This window comes from Phalaenopsis equestris, unplaced genomic scaffold (genome assembly GCF_001263595.1).
Source record: "Phalaenopsis equestris unplaced genomic scaffold, ASM126359v1 Scaffold000513, whole genome shotgun sequence".
In the NCBI taxonomy this organism is placed as follows: Eukaryota; Viridiplantae; Streptophyta; class Magnoliopsida; order Asparagales; family Orchidaceae; genus Phalaenopsis; species Phalaenopsis equestris.
Window position 1 is genome coordinate 1331922 of NW_018164953.1, and position 18230 is coordinate 1350151.

At 35.0% G+C, this 18230-nt stretch overlaps 1 long non-coding RNA gene across 1 annotated transcript; it reads left to right on the plus strand.

Moving 5' to 3' along the window:
• Window positions 1–9166: 9166 nt before the first annotated feature.
• LOC110028561 lies at window positions 9167–17283 on the plus strand. Its single transcript, XR_002294436.1, has 2 exons — window positions 9167–9304; window positions 16841–17283. It is a non-coding gene; the product is annotated as an uncharacterized LOC110028561 (long non-coding RNA).
• Window positions 17284–18230: the final 947 nt, after the last annotated feature.

Genomic DNA, 18230 nt, shown 5'->3' on the forward strand with positions numbered 1-18230 from the left:
TTGAAAATACTCCTCTAAGCAACTGTACACCAAGATACTGCTAAAATATTTAAGGCAAGAGAATGACTGTTTACCAAAAATTCTGATCTAGAAGCAATAGCCGAACCACATAATGATTCACCACACAATGCACGCTGAACTAAATTTCACAACAAAGTACTTATATCAGATCTCATATTCTCATCCATAGAAAAAAAAAACAAATATATAAATGCAATATGCGAGACTGCACTGCGATTCTGCCAAAACCCTGCAAAGCTAGATTTCCCTAAAAAAATTCAAATAAATCTAAAATAAATTTAAGTAAAATATAAGAAAGAAGCGAACCTGAAGATAATATGAAATATTAGAGAGAAGATACAAGAGATAACACCGAGGTAGCCAAACAAGCGACCAAGCAAGAATACCGAGCAATCGAGCCAACACCGACTATCTAAAGCGAAATACAAGTAGATATTAGAAAACGAACGGAGACGACAACCCCACGACAAACTCTAAGTTGTTGCGGCCGAAAGGATTTCGAGAGAAGAACGAGAGGAGTAAGAGGGAGAGGTTAGGGCTGTCAATTTGACTCGTTAAGTAGCTTGTGTTTGGCTCGTTCGTTAAGCCTAACAAGCTGAACACGAACAAAAGTTTGTTCGCTCGTGTTCGGCTCGAATTAGCTCGAAAGTAAATAAGTAAATAAATATCTACATAATAAATATTCATAAAATTAATATTTGTATATAATAATTTATCAAATTAAATTTTATAAAACATGACAATTTATTTAAAATAATTAATTAATTAAAATTATAATATTTAATTTTTTGAATATTTATTATGTATATATAATATATTTATTTACTTATTTATTTTCGAGCCGAACACGAGCGAACAAACTTATGTTCATGTTCGGTTCGTTTACATTTCGAGCTTACAAATTTGTTCGTGTTCGGCTCGTTAAGAGATAAGCCACACCGAATGAGCCGAACACGAGTTGTTCGCGAACAACGAGCCTGATTGACAACCCAACCTTTAGTGAATGGGATCTAAAAGGAGAGTTAGCTCAACTAAATTCTAAATGGCATATATTTATGTGCTCTCTAATATGAGAATTATATGTGCTTCTACCTATAAAACTAGAAAGGAAAATTAGGATCATCTTTGTATTACTTATGAGGGTACCTGTGAAGCTAAGCCATCCCATATTAACACTTAACTTCATGAGTGTGAACTAATTCTCATGAATTAAAATAAGAATATTGCTAATTAAATGTATACATATTTCACTAAAGTTATTACATCTTTTCATGCTCTAGGTCGAAATTTGAAAAATGCTGAAAAAATAAATAAGATCTATCTACTAACTCTATTGATAACCTATTTCTATATTTGATGATGTGTGAACATAAACATCTTTTAAGATAAGTGGATATTGTAGATAGGAGAAAAGTGAGAATGAATTATTACATGTATCCTTGAAAATTTACAAAGATGTTTGTAATGGAATTCTAAATAGGGCTGTCAATTTGGCTCGTTGTTCGCGAATAGCTCGTGTTCGGTAGCTCGTGTTCGGCTCTTTTCATAACGAACGAGCCGAACACGAAATAATTTTTAAGCTCGAAATATAAACGAGCCGAACACGAACAAATATTTGTTCGCTCGTGTTCGGCTCGAATTAGCTCGAAAAGAAATAAATAAATAAATATACACACATATAATGCATATTCATAAAATTAAATATTATAAATTGTAACTAATTAAAACTTTTTAAAATAAAAAAAATTTATCAAAATTTAAAAATTTAAATCCTATAAATTATAGTAAAAAAACCCTAACTCTCGAATGTTCTCGGGTTCAAAATCTCGAAAGTCATTTGATTGCCTCTCCTCTTCTGACTCTTCTCCTTCCTCAATTGCAAAAGGCGTTCGGCAGTGAGTCATCTTCCAATCATTCCTCTCAAATCGCAAAAGGCGTTCCACCGCGAGTCCTCTTCTGACTCTTCATCTTCCTCTCAAATCGTGAAAGGCGTTTGGCTGCGAGAGCTTCAAAATCGAGAAAGGCGTTCAACCGCGAGAGCTTAGGGTTTGTTGTTTGTGTTCGCTGCTCTCCTCCTCTTCCAAATCATCTCCTTCTTCTCTCAAAATCACGAAAGGTTTTCGGCGACGAGAGTTTAGGGTTTGCTCTTCCTCTTTCTCTTCCTCTTCCTCTTCCTCTTCCTCTTCCTCTTCCTCTTACTTTGAGCCGAAGACGAGCCAGAAAATATTATTCGAGCCAAACACGAACACACCCTTCACAAGCTATTTCGAACACAAGCCACTATCAAACGAGCCGAACACGAGCCAGTTGGGATTCTTTCAATTAGGATTCCTAAATTAATTAATGCTCTATTACAGTTTCAATTACCGTTGGAATTCCTTGCTGTTTTCAAGGGAAATAAATTTCTTTTATTACAATTCCCAAATTAATTAATGCTCTGTTTTAATTTCAATTCCCATTGGAATTTCTTGTTGTTTCAAGGGAAATAAATTTCAGAATATGGTTCATATAGTGTCTAAATTCAACACTAGAATTCAGTAACGTACGATAACATTCATAATGCGAGAAAAACTCGCATATGTCCTGCTCATGTCTGTTGAACTTTGTGATGGGCAGAGCACTATAATTAGACGTCATACTTGCTGTTTTGGTCCCTAAGCTTGCTCCTCTTCATTTTATTTGCACCATCGGGTTGTGAGTGAGAAAAACTTAGAAGATCTATAACATAAAATTTATCGTGAGAGTTGTCAGTGTCGACTCTGTTCGTGTAAGTTATGGCTAGAGGTATGTATGATTCTATCTTGCTTCCGCTTATCGATTCAAATATGTTTATTTATGTTTTTGAACATGTTTAGATTGAATATGGTATTATTACTTCATTTGGTATCAGAGTCAGTTTAACATCTGTCTTGCTTACTCTGTTTCACTCTGTTTATGCGTAAATCTTGGTTGAAACATTAAGGTTAATGTCCATTATTATTGCCCGATTTTGGAGAAAACATTTTGATTTTGGGGTATCATAATTTTGATGTTGTTAATCCAAAATAAAACCAGAAATCATTTTGAAATAAAATTTCTAAGCTTTTTGTGATTTGAACCATTGATTTTGGCTGTGAAACCGTCGGGTTTCCCATTCGGAGCCGCGGGTCTGAACCGGGTCGAGATGACCCGACTGAAGGTTGAAGATGAGCCAAACGACTTATCGTCTGAGCGCTGATGAAAACGACATGTCCTTTTGAGTAAAAAAAATGCACCGTTATTCATTTTATTTGCATGCAAATGTTTAGCTCTTAATAAAAAATTAATTAATGTTAGTTGATTCATATAATTTTAATTAATTATGGAATAATCACAATATTTTTAATTAATTAAAATTATATATATTAAGTTCAAGAATCATATTAAAACATTAGTTGTAATTAATCATAGGAGATATAATGAAATCTACCCATAAAAATTTTGTTATATTTGTATGATTAATTATGATCAAATATCAACTTATATTTCTTAATCTACCCACAAAAATTAAGAAAAGAAACAAAATTTGATAGTTTTATCATAAAGTTGTTAGATGAATCTATTTGAGTAGAATTTTTGCCCACAAGTAAGTTTTATGTCACTAGATTCATCGATTTGAGCATGATTTACATTGGTAAAACATGACATTGAGCATGTAAGTTTGAAAATTTTTGCAATAATTCAACCTGCGAACATTTCTGATTTTAAGTGTGACATTCCCGAATTAAAGGGTGATAACTATAAGGTGTGGAAAGAGAGAGTTCTTCTCCACTTAGGATGGATATATATTGATTATGCTATAAGAAAAGACGAACCACCTGTCATTACTGAAATTAACATTCCAGATGATGTTGATCATTATGAAAAATGGGAGCGATCCAATCTCTCTCTGTGATGGTCATAAGGACCAAGATATCTGCTGGTATCCGTGGTTCTGTCGAGCAACATAATAAGGTCAAGGACCTTCTGAAAGTTATCGATGAGTAGTTTGCAACACCTGACAAGGCTCTAGCCAGCACCTTAATTATGCAGTTTTCATCCATGTAGCTCACCGGAATTAAAGGCGTGCGTGATCACATCATATACATGAGGGACATAGCGACTCAGCTTGAAGCTTTGGAAGTTAAATTGTCGAAATATTTTCTGGTTCATTTCATTCTGAACACTCTGCCCCAACAATATGGACTCTTCAAAATCTCTTATAACACACAGAAAGACAAATGTTCAATTAATGAGTTGTTGACCATGTGTGTCCAAAAAGAAGGTAGGCTGACAATGGAGGAGGATGAAAAAGTGAGTTTCACTACTCAAAGAAAGAGGAAGATGAATCAAGCCAATAATAAGGGAAAGGGCAAGATTCCTCCTCAACCAGACATAAATAAAGAGTCAAAATATTTCTTCTGTAAGAAGAAGGGGCACATGAAGAAAGACTGCATCAAGTTTAAGAACTGGCTCGACAAGAAAGGTACTCAACTTTCATTCGTCTGTTATGAGTCTAATATGGTTAGTGTTAATCATTATGGTGGATTGATTCTGGTTCGATTCTGGTTCTACAATCTATGTTTCTCTTACCTTGCAGGGTGTACAAAACCTAAGGAAGCCAGTGGGAAGTGAACAATGCATCTATTCAAGAAGTAAGATGAGTTCACATGTAGAAGCCATTGGCGCGTGCAGTTTAGTTTTAAGCAGCGGTTTCGTTTCACTAGGATTGTGGAATCAAGAAATGCAAAATTTCTTGAGTATGACTTGATCAGTGGGAGTGATCAATCTCGAGATATTATTTCAGAAAAGGATTATTGTTAAGCTCAACCCTCTAGGTCAAGTGATAGATTGATTGTTATTCACACCCCTCAAGGAAAAACATGTGTTAGACAACTAATTGCTGAAGTTTCATAAGCTATTAATAATGATCAAGTAGATCAAGTTGTAAATAAGGAACAATGAGGTATTGTTGAACATCCAATTGAATAACATGCTCTTGAGGAGAATGTTGAAACAACGTTAAGAAGGTCTACTAGAGAAAAAAAATCAGCTATACCTAGTGATTATGTTGTGTATCTTCAAGAATCAGGCTACAACATTGGAGCCGAAAATGATCCTGAAACGTTTTCACAAGCCATGAGTTATAAGGAATCAGACTTGTGGCATAATAGCATGAGAGATGAGACAGATTCTATGACATCTAATCGAGTCTGGGATCTCGTTGAGTTGCCTAATGGTGTAAAAACCATTGGATGTAAATAGATTTTCAAAACAAAGAAAGACCCACAAGGTAACATTGAGAGACGTAAGACGAGACTCGTTGCCAAAGGGTTCACTTAGAGGGAAGGAATTGACTATACAGAGACATTTTCTCCTGTATTTAAAAAAGATTCTCTCCGAGTAATTATGACATTGGTAGCTCATTTTGATTTTGAGTTACATCAAATGGATGTGAAAACGACATTCCTTAATGGTAATCTAGAGGAAGAGGTTTACATGAAACAACCAAAGGATTCTCCTCTAGTGATGGTGAACACTTGGTCTATAAGCTAAATAAATCCATATATGGTTTGAAATAAGCCTCCCATCAGTGGTATTTGAAATTTCATGAAGTTATTACTTCATTTGGTTTTGAAGAGAACGTCATGGATCAATGTATATACCATAAGGTTAGTGGGAGTAAAATTTGTTTTATTGTACTGTATGTGGATGATATTTTACTTGCAACTAATGATAGGAGTTTACTTTATGAGGTGAAACAATTCATCTCTATGAAATTTGATATGAAGGATATGGGTGAGGCATCTTATGTCATTGGCATTAAGATGCATAAAGAAAGATCTCGAAGTATTTTGAGTTTGTCTCAAGAGACCTATATCAATAAAGTTCTAGAGAAATTTCACATGAAGAATTGTTCACCGAGTATGGCACCTATTATGAAGGATGATAGATTCGATTTGATTCAGTGCCCGAAAAATAATTTTGAACGAGAACACATGAAGAGCATTCCATATGCTTCAGCTGTTGGAAGCCTTATGTATGCTCAGGTTTGCACCAGACTTGACATAGCATTTGGGTTGGGAAGACATCAGAGTAATCTAGGTATCGACCACTGTAAAGCTGCAAAGAAAGTGATGAGATATGTTCAAGGTACAAAAGACTACATGCTCATTTACAAATAAACTAATAATTTGGAGGTGATTGGCCGATTTAGACTACGCTGGCTGCATTGACTCAAGAAAATCAACATCTGGTTATATTTTCATGCTAGCTGGTGGAGCTGTTTCTTGGAGAAGTGCTAAGCAGACCTTGATTGCTAAGCAGACCCTAAGCAGACCGTGACTGCTACTTCCACAATGGAATTTGAGTTCGTATCCTGTTTTGAGGCTACATCGCATGGTGTATGGTTGAAGAGTTTTATATCTGGGCCTAGAGTCGTGGACTCTATTTCAAGGCCATTAAAGTTGTACTGTGATTACTCGTAAAAGTTGTACTGTGATTACTCAGCTGCAGTATTTATGACTAAGAACAATAAGAGTGGAAGTCGAAGTAAACATATCAACATCAAATATTTAGTCTTAAGAGAATGTGTTAAGGAAAAGAAAGTGGTTATTGAACACGTTAACACTGAGTTGATGATTACTAATCCTTTGACTAAAGGCATGCCACTAAAGAATTTTAAGGATCATGTAGTACGAATGACACTTGGTTCCATAATGTGATTTACATTAGACGAAAATTTATTGTTGTAATGAAACTCTTAATTCAGTTGATGTTTTCTCATATGGTTTTGTGCACATATTTATTCATTCATTTATTTTGAGAAATCTCATTTGGTTTGGACTTGGAATAGACATATGGTTTATTCATTAAGTTGTATGGGCTAGTATTGTGAGACTTGATATAGTGTAATACATGAAAGATAATACTCACTATAAGAGGACATATCACCATGATTCATATATTTTTGCTTCTCTATATGGTGGTGTTGAACTATATGGACCAAGTGAGAGAATGTTGAGATTCTTTCAATTAGGATTCCCAAATTAATTAATGCTCTGTTTCAGTTTCAATTCCTGTTGGAATTCCTTGCTGTTTTCAAGGGAAATAAATTTCTTTCATTGCAATTCTCAAATTAATTAATGTTCTGTTGTAATTTCAATTCCCGTTGGAATTCTTTGTTGTTTTCAAGGGAAATAAATTTCAGAATGTGGTCTATATAGTGTCTAAGTTCAACACTAGAATTCCGTAATGTTCCATAACGTTTATAATGCGAGAAAAACTCACATATGCCCTGCTCACGTCTGTTGAACTCTGTGATAGGCAGAACACTATAATTAGATGCGATACCTGTTGTTTTGGTCCCTAAGCTTGCTCCTCTTCATTTTATTTGCACCATTGGGTTGTGAGTGAGAAAAACTTAGAAAATCTATAACAAAAAAATTACCATGAGAGTTGTGAGTGTCGACTCTGTTCGTGTAAGTTATGGCTGGGGGGATGTATGATCCTATCTCCCTTCCGCTTTTTGATTATATGTTTGTTTATGTTTGTGAACATGTTTAGATTGAATATGATATTATTAAAACAGAGCCGACCCAGAGCTCGCTCAGACTCGGCTCGTTTACAGCCCTAATCTCAAACAATAAACAACTAAAAAATTCTCAAGTTATTTTAAGTTCATTTTTTTTAACAATTATATGAATTTTTTATTAATGAGTTTATTATTTGGAATTATTAAAAATGATTAAATGAAAAATATTTTTGAATATCTTGATTTTTATATGTAAAGTTGATTTATTGGTGAAAATCTTATTCAATTTGGAGTTTTCTGGTAGAAGTTATTAAGGGTTTAGGGTAAGAGGGCATATTTGTACATTTGCCATTTTGTTTGAATTACTTTCATTTTAAAGTGAAAATGACTTGTATCAATTTCTTTTTTGTTGGTGAAATTCAAATCAATTGGTTAGGACTTCCTATTTTAGTTATTTCATTTATTAAATTTAATAATGAGAAGGGCAAATTTGTAATTTTGTGAAAATTTACAAATATACTCAAATTCACTTTAAAACACATGATTTTTACGATTTTGTTTGCTGTTTGATCTTTAATTAATGATTTCAAATTATGCTTCAAACATTTTAAAATTTAGAAGATTATTTTGGTAGTATATTTGTAATTTTTGGGATAAATACAAATAGAATTTCCAATTGTTTTTAAAATTTCAAAATTTAGCACATACTTACCATTTAATTGATTATTAATCATTATTTTTAGTGCTCAAATTAAATATTTTATTGATTTAATGAGATGTACTGTACACTAGCAGTTTCGAACGAGCTGAACATGAGTCAAGCCTGAGCTCGCTCAAGCTTGACTTATTTACAACCCTAGATGTGTCATCTAATTCACTGTCATATTTAATAAAAAATATATATAAATATTTACATGTTTGTGCTTAAATCTTTAAAATAATATTAAAATATTAAAATTATCAAATTTTAAAACTAAAATTCATTTTTTATGCATAGATTTTTTTTAAAAATTATTAATTTAAAAACCAAATTTTAGATATCTAAAATTTCATAATTTTGGAAGTAAATTTTTTGTACACTACCCCTTACACTCCGGAATGTTCCGGCGGCACATTCCACACTCTTCTTCTCCACACAGTCCCAGCTTGTTCTAGAATCTTCTTTTCTTTGTCATGAACAACAGAGCATCTCTATCCGCGCGATTTTATGCCGAACGTGCGAGTTTGAAGAAGAGAAAACAAAATATGGCCGGCCTTCTTTTCGCTGATCCCTTACGGCGTCTACTCTGGAGCCCGGCGGCCCTACGGCGATCCGGATTGCCGGCCGTCGATTGGCTTGAGAATCCGTCTGCTCACATAATTCGCCTTGATGTTCCAGGTATTCGACCTCATTCAACTCTCCCTATTACCAGGCAAAATACTAAGCTGCTCTTCGTTTTCTAGGGTTTGGGCGGGAGGAAATCAAGGTGCAGCTTGAAGAAGGCAACGTGTTAAACGTGAAGGGCGTGCCGGCCTCTTCCGCATCGGCGGAGGGAAAGGACGCACTCTGGCACTTGTCTGAGAGGGCGGAGAAGGAGGAGTTTTCGCGGCGCTTCGCTCTTCCGGATGGCTCTTCCGGATGGTATTAAGGGTGATCAGATTAGGGCGCAGGTGGAGAATGGCGTGGTTACTATTATTGCTCCCAAGGAGGTGGTTCCGGCAAAGCTTAAGCCCCGTGCCATCCCGATCTCCAGCAAGCTCTGATCAAATGAGGTTAGAATCTATGTGCTGAAATTTTCTTATGACAAGTTAGATAACCCTTATCAATCTACAGCGTGCGAGGAGAATTATGTTGTATGTGTGTATGACGCTGTTGGTTATGTATAAAAAATAAAAATGAAACCAACTTGCTTGGTCACTCTTGGCAATCTGGTTTCTCTGTTTGTTATTGTTCCTCAAAATGCTAGCTAGATTCCATCAAAATATTGCGTTATTTTGTTTATTTGAATGCGTTCAAACAAGCGACTGCCGTTGGTTTTGGCCTATTTTTCTTTTGTGAGGGTGACAGGATGTAGTGATTTGCTTGATGTTGCGGACCTCTGAGAACATTTTTAATATTGTAGTTTGCTGGAACTGAACGTATGACAGTTGAAATATCGCCATTCCCAGTGTGTTATCATATCAAGTTGTCATTACAAATGACTTTATAAACAACGTAAGTCAACTATTCAATCACTTCCAGTTTTAATTCAAAATATTGTAAGTCCAAAAATACTAATTTAATTAAATTATTTAAATTGATAGTTATTAAGTTTTATATATTTGATGAATTAGTTTTATATGTAGACAATTAGTTTAAGAATCCATATATAGAAGAATAATGTAAGCAATCAGTTATTAATGAATTAATGTTTAATTCAAATTTTAATGAATATTTGTCCCTTAAACAATAAATCTTAGTGAAGTCTGCCATTTTAATTGAAATTTTAAAATTTAGATAAAAAAACATAAATGTGCAAGAACATGTAATCATTTTACACAAAAGTACCAACAATAAATAAAACTCTGCCATGTATAGTATGCGTTCAGTTATTAATGAATTAATGTTTAATCCAAATTTTAATGAATATTTGTCCCTTAAACAATTAATCTTAGTTAAGTCTGCCATTTTATTTGAAATTCTAAAATTTAGATAAAAAGGATAAATATGCAAGAACATGTAATCATGTCACACAGAAGTACCAACTAGAAATAAAACTAATATAAAATAACATGAAACAATTAAGTCACATAGCATGATAACCGTAGGGATATAATTAATACATAACATTAATCTACCAAACTAACATAACACAAACTTTAAACATCCATAAAATCAGTAGGCACAAACCAAAGTGAAGTCAGAATAATTGGATTATTAGGCATTATCGACCTCATCATCATCTTCATCGTCGACACCTTGATCCATGGGTTGCACAAAATCCTCATAACACCGGAAGGGTGGTGCACTAGAAAATTGGGGTAAGCCGAGTTTGACTTTTAGCTGCTAGTTTTGGATCATTTATGTCAGAGATGAATTGAACTGCATTTAGTACTCATACTGGCGCCAGTGCTAATTAATATAGAAATCAAATCTTTGGCCCATGTCTTGTGTCACCATTGGATAAAGACAATATCGTTGCTTAAGGTGTCTAACCTCTAGGAGATTGAAAAAATAGAAGTTAAAGGTTGGGCTCATGAAGGGGTGGGTCTAGAGGAACTTTCACATCTCTCAAAGGAAGTCTTCTCATATGAAATTAAAGTATCCTTAGTCATAGCTCGACTTGGATGAAGTTGCTCTTCCCTACTTTCACTAGCACATAAAGCAAAGATCACTGACGGGTGGACAAGTACTATGGTAGTCCCTCCCTTGATGATAATTTATGTTGAAAAATATAAAACACTTCCGATATCTCTATCTCTTGCCACTTCACTGATATTGATCAAAGGCAGAAGTTTTGTAGAAATAAAGTAGTGTCAAGCCTTGGACTCCACATTAAGAGCCGTGGTAGGAAAATTTATCATTTTTTTTAAATCTCTAAACCGCAATTAGGCGTATGAATCGGTCGAAAAGTTTATAAATAATATCAAAAGCAGAAGACATAAACAGAGACTATTGATCTTCAGGAATAATAGGAAGGGAAAAAGTACATTGAACATGATAGAACTAAATCTATTTTTTTTCACCTTGAATAAAAACTTTATCGTTCGATTATTTTTGTATGTTAACAAAGAATTCATGGTCGATATGGAGAAAGACAATTTTGGTTTTCTAGCTAAAATCCTTCTATGCCCTTCTCATTATGATTCTTACCCTACTCTTAGTATTTAGGAATCCTCTATCAAGGATCAACATTTTTGACACTAATAATTTGTTATACGTTTGATAGTTATGGATTTACATAATTGTTGTCATCGACATGAAAAATACGAAGAAAGAGAAGGAAAGCAAGATGAAATGCCCTTAAATCCTAAGAATCTCTTCTCCCAGCCTGTCTCTCACTCTCAAGCTTCTTCACGATGACTAGGTCTGGATTGGATTGCGTGAAGATTAAAAGAGGCAAAGCTGGGATATTTATAGAATCAGGATGAACACTATGGCGTTAAGATGGGCATTGTGACATTGGGTGTGTTGTATTGGGTCAATTAAAATGACAAATATAACTATTAAAGAACATTGAAAAACCTAACATTTCGTGTAAAAATTCAAGTCGACCACCCGTGATTTAGTCATAGTATTATGACGATGGGGTGGTAGTGTTGCGATACTTCAATAGATTTGAATGAAAGGCATATGGTAAAGCCACATGGATGGAGACCTAGTGCAATAGTGCTAGTGCTGTGACTCTCTGTGTGAGCACGATGACGCTTAGTGCAGAAATCACACAAACAAAAAATTTCTAAGACAACATAAAGCACACACTTAATTCAAAAGCAAACAATGCAAATAATGGAATACACATAACAAAATACTATGATATAACATTTGATTTGCTTACCAAAAAGTGTTAGGTTTATTGTGCTCAGCTTGATAATACCAAAATTATGCTTAAGGTTTTTCTATAGGATCAAATTGTCTCTTTAATATTCCACTACTAAATTATCTAATGTCAATCCTAAATTTGAATCTTTCTAAATATATGTATTCTTTTAAAAACCTTTGTTTAGTATTTACTGCAATTTGTCATTCTCAATTTCACAACAATCTTCCGGAGGATATATAGTGGCTTAAATTGAATTATAAATTCCAAAAGTGATTTCTTAATCTTGTGTTCTTATACTTAATTTCTTCTTTTTTTTTGTAAATTCATATTTTCTCTCCTTGTTTCAAGAAATGATCTTTTTAAAATTATTGGAATTTCAACATCTTCCTCTGTATCCCAGCATGGAAGATGAACTTATCTATCTTAATGAGGGAAATTTCTATAACCCTTTATTTGATAAGTCAAAAATTTTTCCACTAACTGATGGGTTATAGTCGTAATTTAAGCATCTTCTAGTCATAATCTTTTGAGGATGGAAAAATGCATGAGATTAATGTTAGCTCTCAAGTCACGCATGACTTTTTGAGAGAACTTGTTACCTATTATACACGGAATAATGAAAATATCTAGATCCTTAAAGTTTTTGTGAAAGTTTCTTCTAAAAGATAATACTGCACTCAGTTAAAGTCATAGTCTCATAACCACTTAGTTTTTATTTCTTATTAAGGATGTATTTCATGAATTAAATATAATTCTGGATATGTTCTAAAACTCCAACAAATGAGATATTAATAATTAGCTTTTTGAACATTTCTAAGAAAGTGAAAATCTGTTGGTCTAATTTATGCTTTTGAAGTTCTTGGGAAAAGGTGGTGGTGGGTTTTCTAGTTCTTTCCTAGGAGATGATGTTTTTCCTAATTACTGTGAAGATTTTTCATTAAGTCTTTCTATCTCAGGCTCTTCTTCTATGCTAGGCTCTTATCTTCTCTAACTTCTTTTCACTTTTCAATCTTATCGCCACTTTCCTTTTTCTTTAGTATTATTCTAAAAGATAATACTGCACTCAGTTAAAGCCATAGTCTCATAACCACTTAGTTTTTATTTCTTATTAAGGATGTATTTCATGAATTAAATATAATTCGGTATATGCTCTAAAAATCCAACAAATGAGATATTAATAATTAGCTTTTTGAACATTTCTAAGAAAGTGGAAATCTGTTGGTCTAATTTATGCTTTTGAAGTTCTTGGTAAAAGGTGGTGGTGGGTTTTCTAGTTCTTTCCTAGGAGATGATGTTTTTCCTAATTACTGTGAAGATTTTTCATTAAGTCTTTCTATCTCAGGCTCTTCTTCTATGCTAGGCTCTTATCTTCTCTAACTTCTTTTTACTTTTCAATCTTATCGCTACTTTCCTTTTTCTTTACTTATAGCTTCTCTTTCTGCACCCAACTTACTATATCTCCTCTTTCCTCTCTAGAAGACTTGTTCAGCTCACATGCAATTATCAACAGAAGTTCAAACTTAAATTCCTATGCGATTTTGATCAATTACTCGTACTCATTTCGGGTTTGATTATTTGTTGATTGTTAGAAGTTTCTTGTCAAAATAATTGTATTATTGTCAACACAATTCACCTGCTAGCCTGATTGGTTTAGATTCAATGAATTTTTAAGTATTGAAAATATGGCTTTCTATAGTTAGCTTTTCTGAGTATTGTCACCTCTTCTGCTGTCGAATAATGCTTTTATTCAACTGGCTTGCGTCAAACACTTGGGATACCAATGATTATTATACCGATGATACGAATGATGATTTTTTTTTTTCCACCAATTGGCGAACTTTCTATAGTCTTTATTGAAGTCATTTTATTATCTTTAGAATCTTTATATTGTTTTCAATCAACGTGCTATGCATTCGAGCACTTATATTCATTTCTTTTATATTTATTTATTTATTTAAATTGTGAGGTATCCTTCTCTTTTTTTCGCTTGGGCATTGGAACCGTGCTTTTTGGTTTGCTCGTTCTTCTAACAGTAGAGTCTGCTAGTTAGGTTGGGGGCGGTGACTTAGAGTAAAATGTAGAATAGTGTTTTGTTGATAGATTCAGAATGAAACAGCTTTGTTGATGGAAATCCATCTTCCTCAATCAACTTATTTGCTTCATCTCTTCCTCTCTACATCAATTTTAATGAGAGCCTTGAGACTTGGGTTGCGGGACGTGAATTGGAGCCTGGAGAGCTTGGGTGATGATTGGCGGGATAGGAGATGGACATAGCATGGAGATGAAGATCTCATAATTGGAAAGCAGGATCAACGAACTCTTAAAATGCGTCGAAGGTCCTTGACTTATTAAATACAGAAAATGTGCACACAACCAATGCGAGAGCGCCCAGTTTTGGAATGAGACTTACCATTTTCTACCTGAACAGGTCGGCAGATGATGCTGGGTTCAATGTGAGGATCGCATTGATAACTCAAACTCCTCTGAGTCTTGATCCCCTCTTCTTGCCATGTTGAGTGACCTGAACCACAGGAATCTAATGTGTGTACAAACTCGAGTTTGACTCCCTTTCTTCTATGAGCATATTGAATTTTGTTGATTTTTTTTTTTTTGTGTATGGATATTCATAATAGTAAGCGGTGAAGCTGGAAACCTGTAAGCTCGAAGGTGGGGCTGCCGCATGGTGGGGATCCATACAAACTCAGCAGAGACGAAAATAAAGCATACCATTCATTGTCGGCAGTAAATGCAAAAGTTACTTTTAGAATGCTTTTATCGGTTGATTATGACTAGATTCATAGAATAAATACCAAGAATGTTAGAAGCTGGGTAGTTTAGTTGATGAGAATACTTTAGAATTCTATTTCAAGCTCAAGTAGATGTTCATGAACTAGAATGACATGAAGTCTATGTGATTTGAACAGGTTGAAGGATTCCTTGTATGACCGATTGCCCATAAAATCCATTTGGATACTTCTGAAAGTTGTGATTTTTGCTTACAAAGTTACATAGCCAAACTCAACCCTATAGTTGATTTTCCTCGGGTCAAAAAATTGCGTTGATAGCCTAAAATTGTTGCCACAGCTCTCTTTAGGCCAAATATCTCCAAATTCTACTTTGTTAGGCATCTTTGCTATAGGTTAGAACCCTCTTTGTGGCGAAACCTCTTAATCAAATACTCACTCATGATGTGAAAACAAACCCATATGTACATCTATGTCCTATCGGTGTTATTGCTGTAAGTTTTAAGTTGTAATTAATAAGGACACAAATCAATTGAGGTTCCTTTAAAAAAAAGCATTGCATGTTCAGGGTGAAGAGGATGAACATTAGGGGCTTGATGATGAAAGTAGCGAAGAAATTGTACTTGTCGAAGGGAATGTATGAGAGTCCATTGCTTGATAATCAAACGGTTGACCTTAATTAAGGTTGTTGATTCCATGATGCAGGAGCTTATCGCTCATTGTACTTTAGCAGTTATAGTACCACAAATGCGTTACTGTATCTGTTAGCATAACCGTGATCTCCCTTTCCTATTTAATTTTTTTTCCATTATTTTCCTGATGTTTTCTCATTATAATTAATTTCTTTCTCTACTTATTTCCTTTTCCTCTCATTGCCTATCATATCTCTTTCTTATCATACTCTTTACCTATGCTATCTACTAACCCCCTCTTTTTATAAGTGCTTTTTTCTGAGATTAGAGGAGGTTTTTGGATGATTGTTGATTTCAAATATTGCCTTTGAGTCGTTCTTTCCCTTTAGGGGCTGCATCCGACGGTTTCGTTTGAGGTGGTGACCGTCTCGAAGAGTTCTGGTGATGCTCCAGTTCGATTCTGATGAGACATTTATCTTTTCACAGACCCCTCTCCCACGCAGTTCATCAATCACCAAGTTACTGCGCTCCCTCCGACTCGCCTTCAGCAGACTGTCAACCCTTCTCCACACCTTCCCACAGATTGCCAGGATCCGCACCTTCCTACATATTGCCAACATCCTGTTTGCCTCTGATTCACCTCCAACTTCTCGCCAGTCGACCCCTACGCCTTTCAACATTTGTCAAATTTCTGCTCCCCCTTCCCTACAATCAAATATGTTGCCCCTTCCCTACCACCGGCCCTATTTCCCTCTCCCTACTACTGCCAAATCCCCATCTACAACCGTCACCTTTATTTGAGTCTATGTATTATGTCTTTATGCTTGTATTATTATTTGTTGTGGTGATTTTATGTTGCAAGGGTCTTGTTTGTACCCTTTTTGATTCAGTAAATAATAATTGTGTTTTTTGTGATGGTTGTGGTCTTTTTTCTCCGGTATCATTTATTATTAAAACTAGCCCAACATTAGTCATAGTCTAGGATTTTCTAGTATCTGCCTTTACTCAAGTCACCTTCCTGCAAAATTTTTTTGTTCTAAAAGCTTTGACGGATGAAGTTGAAGCTCCCTAGGAGATTGAAGCGGGAGCTCATCGCCTGCGGTACTGTAGTAGCCATAGTTTCTCAGGCGTGTTACTATAGCTGCTACAGTAATCATGGGCTCCATTTCTTATTTAATTCTTTTTTTTCCTTGATACTGTAGCTACTACAGTAACCTTTTCCTATTTAATTTCTTTAATTTCTTTTCTTGATGCTTTCTCATTATAATTCATTTCATTTTCTATTCCTATCTTTGCATGTTATATCTCTTTGCTATCCTTTTCTTTACCTATGTTATTTACTAAACCTCTCTTTATATGGGTGCTTCGGTTGTTACTCGTCCGATGGGGTGACCATCTCTAATGGTCCAGGTGGTTCTCGGTTGCAGCTCGACCACAATGAGGTATTTATTTTTCTGCAGCCCCTCTCTCACGCAGTCCATTAGAAGCTAGCTTGCTGCCTTCCCTTCGTCTCACCTTCAGCAGACCACCAACCCTTCTCCGCACCTTCCCATAGTCTGCTAGCTTGCTTTTCCCCTCCGGCTCACCTTCAACATCCATACAGTCGACCCCTACTCCTTTCACCATTCGTCTACTTGTTGCTCCTCCTTCCCTACAGTCAAATCTATTGTCCCTTCCCTTGTTTCCCTACCATCGACCCTAGCCCTGCTGTCGCCAACACCCCCACTCGCTACCGTTACCCTTATTGGAGTCTATGTGTCGTGTCTTTATGCTTGTATTGTTGTGATTTCTTGTCGCAAGTCTCGTATGTATCATTTTGAATTCAGTATTAATAAGTTTGAATCTTTTTCCTCTGTTATCGTTCCACCTTGTGGCATTCCTTTTCTCACATGCGTTGCACAGAAAAAAGACGATGTGAAGTAATTATTGTTTGTGTTAGCTAAGAGAACTTGATGCAGACAAGGGCGGAACCAACTTATCCATGGTGGGCAATTGCACCTTTAGAATTGCAGTTTCTTTAGTCATTTTACCTCCCCCACCACGTCTCCTATAAAAAAAAAAAGGCATTTGGTGATTTTGCCCCGCTCTAAAAGATAAAAGTTGTTTCCGCTCCTGAGTGCCGAAGGAACTTGTCACAGCTGTTCGCCTCCAAATTGAACTGCATTCCAACCCTCATATGATCAAGTGTAAGGAGGCAGTGAAACACAAGCCAACAAAGTTTGTCGTGTTTCTTTCTTTATTGGGACGTTGATGCTTACATAGGGGCAAGAAAATTTGCTTTTTGATGCTGCTTTTTGATGAAAAAATAGGAAGGTAGTACCAACTCTCTTGTTTCTGTTGTTTTGATGAAAATATAGGAAGGTAGTACCAACTCTCTTGTTTCTGTTGTTGCGGAGATTCTAAACTAGTTTTATAGTGTGGATATCACCTTGTTTGTAATCGATGGCGGAGACGGTGAAATACTTCTTTTAAAACTATTGTTAGAGTTGTAGTTGTTGTTTGGGCTTTACAATGTTTCAAGCTCCTTCATTAGACTTATGTTGGAGATAATCAACCAAAATCATATGTTATGTATTGTGATGATGTAATGTATTGGGCCGTAAAAAAAATTCATCGTTCGTGAACAACTCATATCAGCTCATTAAGCAACTCATGTTCGATTCATTCTTTGAGTAAATGAGTTGAATATAAATTAAAGCTCTATTTATATATGAGCCGAATATTAATAAACTTTCATTCGATCGTTTTTCAACTCATTTTAACTTGATTTAATTAAATAATAAATAAATAATATTAGAAA